Source organism: Otolemur garnettii, unplaced genomic scaffold, assembly GCF_000181295.1.
Source record: "Otolemur garnettii isolate 467f Iridium unplaced genomic scaffold, OtoGar3 scaffold00027, whole genome shotgun sequence".
NCBI lineage: Eukaryota > Metazoa > Chordata > Mammalia > Primates > Galagidae > Otolemur > Otolemur garnettii.
The window spans coordinates 989,961-997,661 of record NW_003852422.1 but is presented as its reverse complement, the minus strand read 5'-3'; positions in this window follow the sequence as shown (position 1 = coordinate 997,661).

The following is a 7,701-nucleotide window of genomic DNA, read 5'->3' as shown; positions in this document are numbered from 1 at the left end:
AAAGGGCACACACAGTGTGTCTCAAAGCTTTTATGGGACACCCATGAGGGCTCCAGAGTCTCCTGAGAAGACATAAGTGGGACATAAAGCTGGTGGTAAAATGAATTTGGGAGTAACAATACGTAACCTAAACAGAGCTAAGCTGTAAGGAGGCTCTGGCCGCCCTCTTTGGGGCCCACAGGAGAGAGACCCAGTTGGGAGGACACAAGATGACAGCTATGATTTGGACATGTGAGCAAGTGGGATCAAATTTATCAGAAGAAACAAATGGTTCCCCCAATAACTCTTTATCAAATGCTCTCAGACCAATCCCCTAGCCGGACGATGGCGCTGGAACAGAGCAGGCGCTGACTGGGCTGGAGACTGCACTGGCCTCCCTGCAGGCCTGCCGGGCGTGAGGCGTGCTGTGGCAGGTGGGGGCTGTTCCTGTGCACTGTCAACACACGTGACCTACTGCCTGGATGAGCTGTGTGCAACCCTCTGCTTTCCTGTAAGGCCTGGGAGCCTCTGTGAGGGTCTGGACCTGGCCAACCTGGATGTACCACGGAGCTCCTGGAGGCTCTCACTCTGCCCCAAGCCCCAAGGGTCACTAGTCTTGGCCGTTCCTCTTTCCCTTGCCACCCACATCCACGCAGACACTGTGCCTCCATCCCACACTTGTGTCTGGGCTCCAGGCTCCTACACCTGCTCTGTCCTGCTTTCCATGCAGTGGCTCTGACAGGGAAATACAGGTTCCCTCCCTGGCTACAAATGCTGTTGATGCTTTTACTCTTGTCTGTGTTCTCCACTTGCCTAGACCCTCCTCCAGCTCATCATTTCTACCTCCTAGCACTGAAGATGCTATCCTGATGAACCCCAGTGCCCCGGCAACCCAGACTGGCTGTAAGCCTGGGTCACGGCACTGATGTGTGACAGTAGACTCGACCCTTCCTGTTGACATGACTGTAATAAAACACAACTGCACCCTGTCAGCAGCACTGGCGCATTTTAGGGGTGCAGGACCCAGCTTTACAAGGAGGCCTGTCACCCCTCTGTTGGCTAATTTCTCCATGGAGGGAAAGAGCGGCCACAACATCCTGGCAAGTGAAGAATTCACTGTGAAGCCAAAGTCCTTTCCATGTTCTGTCTTCTGGGTTTTGACTTCCCAGGTGCATTGAGAACACAGTGCATGTTCATAGCACCCAAACACTTGCAGACCCTGGGCAGATCCACTTCCTACCCAGTGGTCAAACCGGTTTCTTTGGGGGATGGTGCATTCCATCTCTTCCTGTGACACCCTCCTTCCATGGAAGGCTGTGCCTGCGATGCTTCCAGCTCTGCCTTCCAACAGAAAACTCTTAACAAGTCAAGCACACATAGCTGAATGCACAGGATACATTGTTATCAAGCAAAACTTCTCTGCAGTGGCCAGTATGCAGGACAAAGACACAGGAATATGCTCAGATAAATTCAACCTCTGTATATGGAAAGTGCGTCCTTCTTTTTAATTGGGTTCCACTAAAGAAGAGAGAAACCCTCATTCCTTGCCGTCCTCTCTGCATAGGCCATGCATAATCATTAGTAAGTGACTGGCCCGAGTGTCTGGTCATATCTGCTTTCTTACTTAGCTAATCAAATCACACTGCCTCATTTAAGAGTGAGATGCTCATTTTGCCATCATGAGGTTATTTTCGTCCCTGGACATGGGACTTTGATGCTCCTCTCTCTTGCCAGACCTGCTTGAGTGGGGGCTCCGCATCCGGCAGGGAAGATGCTCCTCCTGCCATCAGAGCAGGGCCCAGCCCCACCCCAGTGGGGCTCTTTGTCCCCTTCCAGGTCAAGGACCTCACAGGAAGCGCCTCTCCCAGAGCCGCACAGCCTCCTGCAAGGTCTCACTTCATCTCTGCACTTTTGCAGAGCTGGGAGCCAAAGCAAAAGGCGTTTGTGATAATGAGAGAGCAAGGAGCATGGAAACGAACGGTCACATCAAAGTCGTGCCTGCTTTCTAGAACTTCTTTGAACATATTATGAAGGGCAGGTGTGTTCTCCTGCTAGGGAAATGGGGAGAGGCCGTCACTGTATCAGACGCCGGCACAGAGCGCGGTCTCCTCGCGAGTGCTCCGGCCAGGGACGCAGAGGGCCGAGACAGAGGCGCAGACACACCCTTCCCCATGCTGAGAGCTTCCTACCCTCCTTCTTTTCCACACCCTCCCCCACCAGGGGAGGGGACTGCACTGGGCTGGATCCTCCCCTCAGCCTCAGGAGAGCCTCCCCCTGCAGGGGCAGGACGCCCGAGGGCCAGGAGAGGTTAGGGAATTAGTTGTGTTTTGCCCCAGGCCGTCTTTCCCTGCTGTGGGAAATGGCTGGTGGGGAAGGGGGAGGCCGAGAGGCGACCTAGGTGACCTCCACCAGGTTAGAGCCAGGAGGGGCTGGGGGCGGCCCTTGGTGGGACACTGGCGCCCAATAGACCTCGCTAAGCCCTCCCCACCGACCGCCCCCGGGGACCACGCTGGTCGGGTAGCAGAGCGGAGTCCAGCCACTGAGGCCCCGCCGGCGAACTAATTAGGAAACCGCTGGCTGGGGGCTCTCAGAGTACCGGTCCCTGACGCCTCAGCTTCAGCCACGTTCTTTCACCAGCACGCCCCCCCCCCGCCCCAATTGGGAGCGCGACATCTGCGGGTTGATGAAATGCGATGAGCAGAGACCGACAGGGATGTGTTTAATGATGGGATCCCAAGGAGCCCCCTGCAGTGGAGTCCCTAAAAACTGCTGCCAGTTGAGACCAGACTCAAAGCCTGTAGGTGTGGACACCGGGCGAGAAGGTTCTAGGAGGCAGGAGTTGGGTGCCCCCTGTGTCCCAGCCGGCCTCGACGGGGCCTCCACAAGGCAAAGCGAGGGTGCCCACATTCGCACGAACCTCACTGCGCTCAGGCAGCCCCAGGCTGGCGCGGGGGCGGGCTGCTGGGGGCGGGGGGAGCTAGGGGCAGGAAACGCAGTTAATTGAGGGAAATGCAAGCGAATTGCTTGGGAGGCCTTTGATGTGAGCCTCCGAGCCGCCCGGCGTGCGGCTCTGTCCGCTGGCGCTCCGGGGAGCGCCGGGCCGGCCGGGCGCCGAGGACGTGTGGCACCGACTCCCAGCGCGCCGCGGCGGTGGAGTCGGTCAGCCTCTGAGGCGAGACAGCCCTCGTAGGTCCTGTGTGTCTCTACTCCCGAGCCGGCGGCGCGGGGGTGGCCGAGCTGCCCGCGAGCTCTCCTGAGGAGAGGCCGCCCTCTCTTGACCCGGCGTATGGACACGTATAAATACAGTGTCCGTCCAAATGACATTCCACCCCTCCCCCACCCCTTTTTTCTTTTCATCATCAGCGAATAAAGATTAGCCAGGGAGATTGTAGAAAGCGTTTCCAGGCCGGCTGATCTTTATTCCGGGGCTTTGTGATGATATTGATGATGATGATGGCCGAGTGGACAGTTTGATTTTTGTGTTTGGAGCTAGTTATAAAGAATCAATATTATATCAAGGGGTAACTTTCGTGATAAAGGACTTTAACCACTCCGGCTATTCATCATAAGTCTGTAGCAAGCAGATAGGTCAAAAGAAATTATATTGCACTAAAGAGTGAGTCTTCTTATCTCTCCCATACCAGGGGAATAAGGGACAAGCCGATCGATACAGTGGCTGCTGTATACTTCTTGCAATTATCAATAGCTGATTTCGCCTTTTGAGGCCTGCATCTGTTAATGCAAGCTAATAATAATCGTTTGGGCCTCCCTGTAGGCAAAGGAGCCAAAGTTTCACCTCGCCAGCCAGCGTTGCTTCTGTGATCATACGTGCTGAAGCGCCTCCCGGGCTACCAGCAGCCCAGCTGCGCTCGCCCTCGGAGGGAGCCGCTCCACAGCGCGTGCCCCTGACGCGGCCAACGCGTGCTGGTGCTTCTTCGCGGTGCGGCAGGAGCCGTGGGACGTCTGCCTGTGGTCCCTACAACGAAGCTGCCCGCCGTGTAGTAAACACACAGGGAGGCTTCTGAGCACACAGAATCCAAGATGGATTTATATGCTACGCACACGGCTCCTACCTCTTAAAAATGTTAGGCATATTTATCTCAATCGCTTTGAAAGTGAAGGAGGTCAGAGCAGTCGTATCCTGCGTGGGCAGAGCAGTTAGCTACGTACTGGTTTATTTAAGCAGAGCATTTTATTTTTATGGGGAAAGTTATCTTCAAGTAGGTGAACAGAAGCTTGGAAAAAGCATTTTCAAAAACCCTAACTTGGGGCTACATGTTTTCTAGCGCCCTCCCCTACCCCCCAACGTAATAGAAAAGCAACATCTTTATAATTGGCTCTTGACATGCTGTTTGCGTTGGGCTGTGGCACACCAGGCACAGATTTCCTGTTGATGGAAACATTTATCATCGTGACTGCCCCAGAGTGGCAGGTGGTGTTATCAATTACCTCTTCTTACCAATAATAATATTAGTATGGTAATATCTTTGCTCAAGTGAGAACCAATTAGCAATCACTTGTCACAGCATTTAAGACACAAAATCATGCTGGATTTAATCCCAAGAACCAAAAACAAAATTTGGGGGGGGGGGGTGGAAGAATCAGAGAGAGAGAGCCAGTGAGTAGAGGAAAGGAATTTGGAAAGGAGAAAAGAATGAAAGGGGAGGGAAAATCAAAGTCCTAATATCTGAATGCTCTTTTTGTATTAAGTGGCTGGGGAAATAAACACTTGTAAACAAAGTGTCAAATGCAGCTTATGTAAAACCGTCTTTTGTGGCTGCAGAGCCAGGTAGCTTCAATGAGCTGTGACTGCAATTTAAATCAGAACCAACTATCCAAGCTCCCCTTTTCCAATCAATCTTGCAGATAGGCTTTCAGCTTTATCTGAATAAATGATACAAATTAAATGAAACACCTAATTACATGCTTCACTAATGTAAAATATACAGCATTAATTTGTAAATAATATTATTAAGCAGACAAAATAATAATGTGCCGCCTCTTAAGATGAAAACAACATTGCAAAAGGAAAGACAATTAACTAATTAGATTTAATTATAGAGAAGAAAAGCAACTTTTGTTTTTGCAATAGTGTTTAGATATGACAATATTTTAATAGACACTAGTCACGTGATGAAAGTGTGTGTGTGTCCCAAGCCCATTTCAATGTCTGCACCTCTGAAATCCGCTTCCCAGCGTCCCCTTACTGTGGACCCAGCCAGGGCACAGCCTGTCTCTCATCTGTGAATATCTTCCACTGACGCGTCGTCCTTCTGCAGTAGATCTATTGTTACCACTCAGACTTCAGATGCCAATGCCTTCATTAAAACTTGTCACATTGAATAAGAACAATTAAAAGTTTCAGATCTGAGTGTAGAGAAATGAGCAAGGAAAGGGAAGGGAACAAGTAAGGCAGGAAGTGATGTGCCTTTTGTTTTCAACCTTTATTTAAAAAAAAAATTAATCTTGTTCACCCAAGTCCACTTATACAAGGGAGCACCCCAGGAATGACTCACTCCAGTGCACCCTGTGGGCAGGCTCCGGCCTCCTCGGCCCCTTCTCCCCGCCTGTTCGTATCTTCTCAACGAAACCTCAGAGCTGCCTGCCGGGAGGGAGCCCTGGGGCCTGGAGCTCCACCCAGCCTGCCGGGGAGGGGACGGCATCCTCACCGGCGGTCCCGGGTGAAGAGCCCGGCGCCGGCGCCTCGCCGCTCCCCTGACGTCCACGCAGCCTGCCTCAGCACCACTCGGGCGTCGCACTGCGACTCTCCAACACTCCTGCAATCTGAAGGCTCGCTTCTTACACATGAAGGCCAAGGTCTCTGATTGGCCCTCATTGGGGGAACTTAAAAGAACCTTCCCACGTCCATAACTCGTAAAAAATGCATAGCAAATCCAGGAAGTTAAACGGTAGTAATTCGGAAGTCCAAGAAGACCTAGGAAATCACGCCAGGCTGTCGGAGAGAGGGGTGAGGGACGGGGGACTAGGCCTTAAGCATCAAGAAAGGTGAGAAGCGGCGCGCGCAGACTGACCCAACGAGGAGTAGGTGTCCCCGGCCTAGAGACTGCAGAGTCGAGCCGGCTCCTCCGAAAGGCCCGAGACAGACGCGTGAGAACCTGTTTGTATCTTCTCCTCAAAGAGTGTCCATTAAAACAAAAAGAAAGGAAAAAGGAGAATTAAGCAGGTCATAAAAGATAATGCACCTTTTAACCAGGACTTTGACCCACCGACGACCATTTTTGCGTTCTCTTCTAGAAAGTAGTCACAGACTTCTGCCTTTCAGCTGCGGCTCGGCGACTTCCCCAAACTCTTTGGTCGGGCAAATTCTCCAATAAACTTCCATTCTCCACAACCGCTCCCCTCCATCACTCCACAATCCCCTTTTCTCTCCCATCCCTGCAGTTTCTCTCTGCCTGTTTTCCAAGGAAAATTTTTTCACCCGCTCGCCCCAAAGCCCGACTGCAAACTTTTCACCGCCCGGCGCCTCTGTGCCAGACCAAGCGCGTCCCCCAAATGCCCGCAGCGTCTGCAAAAGTCCCTGGTGCACTTGGCATCAGGACGTTCCCCGGTGGCTTAACTACGGACAACGCTACCGAAGTGTGTGTGAAATGCGACAAAAACTCTAGATTTAAGACATCTTTTATTTGCCTTTTTTCTTTAAAAAAAAAAAATCACCCAAATGAATAAGCCCGCCACCAATAGGTAAAATAAAACCAACCTTAAGGATTTTTTTTTTTTTTTTTTTTTGCAAAAGTGGCGACGGGGGCTGTTTGGGGATGACTCCAACCTGTGCTCCTCCTTCCTCTGTACGATTTTCCTGCGTTTTCTTTGGAGCCCAAAGCTGTTGCTTCGTGGAACTTATACACTTAGAGGCGGGCAGGAGACGGCTGACTGGGGATCGGGAAGCTTCTAGAACGGAAAAAGCCGCCCGCGGAGAGTAGGGCGAGCAGCGCTGGGCTGGGGTCCGTTTGAGGGGGCGGAGAATTCCCCCAGCCAGGCAGACCCACCCCCAGCCCCTCTGGGAGCTCGCGGCCCGCTGGGCGAAGGAGTCTGGCTGGTCACTGCCGCTTTCCCCCCAGCGTGTGACACCGGGGAAAGCTGGGGGAGGCCATCTGTGCTGAAGCTTCATACCAGCCAGGGCTACTTGTAAGGACAAAAATACGAAATTTAGGAAATGAAAAAAGACACACTGGGGCGAGGGGCACTGGCTTCTTAAATGCAGGCAATGGGACCTGAGGCACATCCTGGCGGCCGTTCAGGGATGGAAGACACGCGGGAGAGCGCGCGGGCATGTGCACAGCTGCGGGTGGGAGAGCGCTCATGTGCGCGCGGGTGCGAGGGCGCGTGCGTGTGACCGCGGGCGAGGGGGCGGGCGCGTGTGCTGCGAGCGCGTCGCGCCAGCTGCCCGAGGGTGTGGGGCTGGTCCAGACCGTGCACATCCCTTCACCTGCCCCCCCCCACCCCGGTCACCCCGCAATCCGAGAACACGGTGGACTGTGCGCCGGACTTTTGTGGAGTTGGAACTTTCAATCGCGCACGCTGCCCGCTCCGCAGTCACCCAGGCTGCGGATGCTCGGGCCACAGTGCCCGTTGGGAAGGGAAGATTGGGGTAGGGGGCACCAGGACCCTCTGTTCCCTCCCCGCCCTGCATTTAAGAAGCCACCAGCGTCGGAGAGGCCTGGCGGCTGGCGTGGGGGCCGAGGCGGCCCGGGTGGCGGCGGC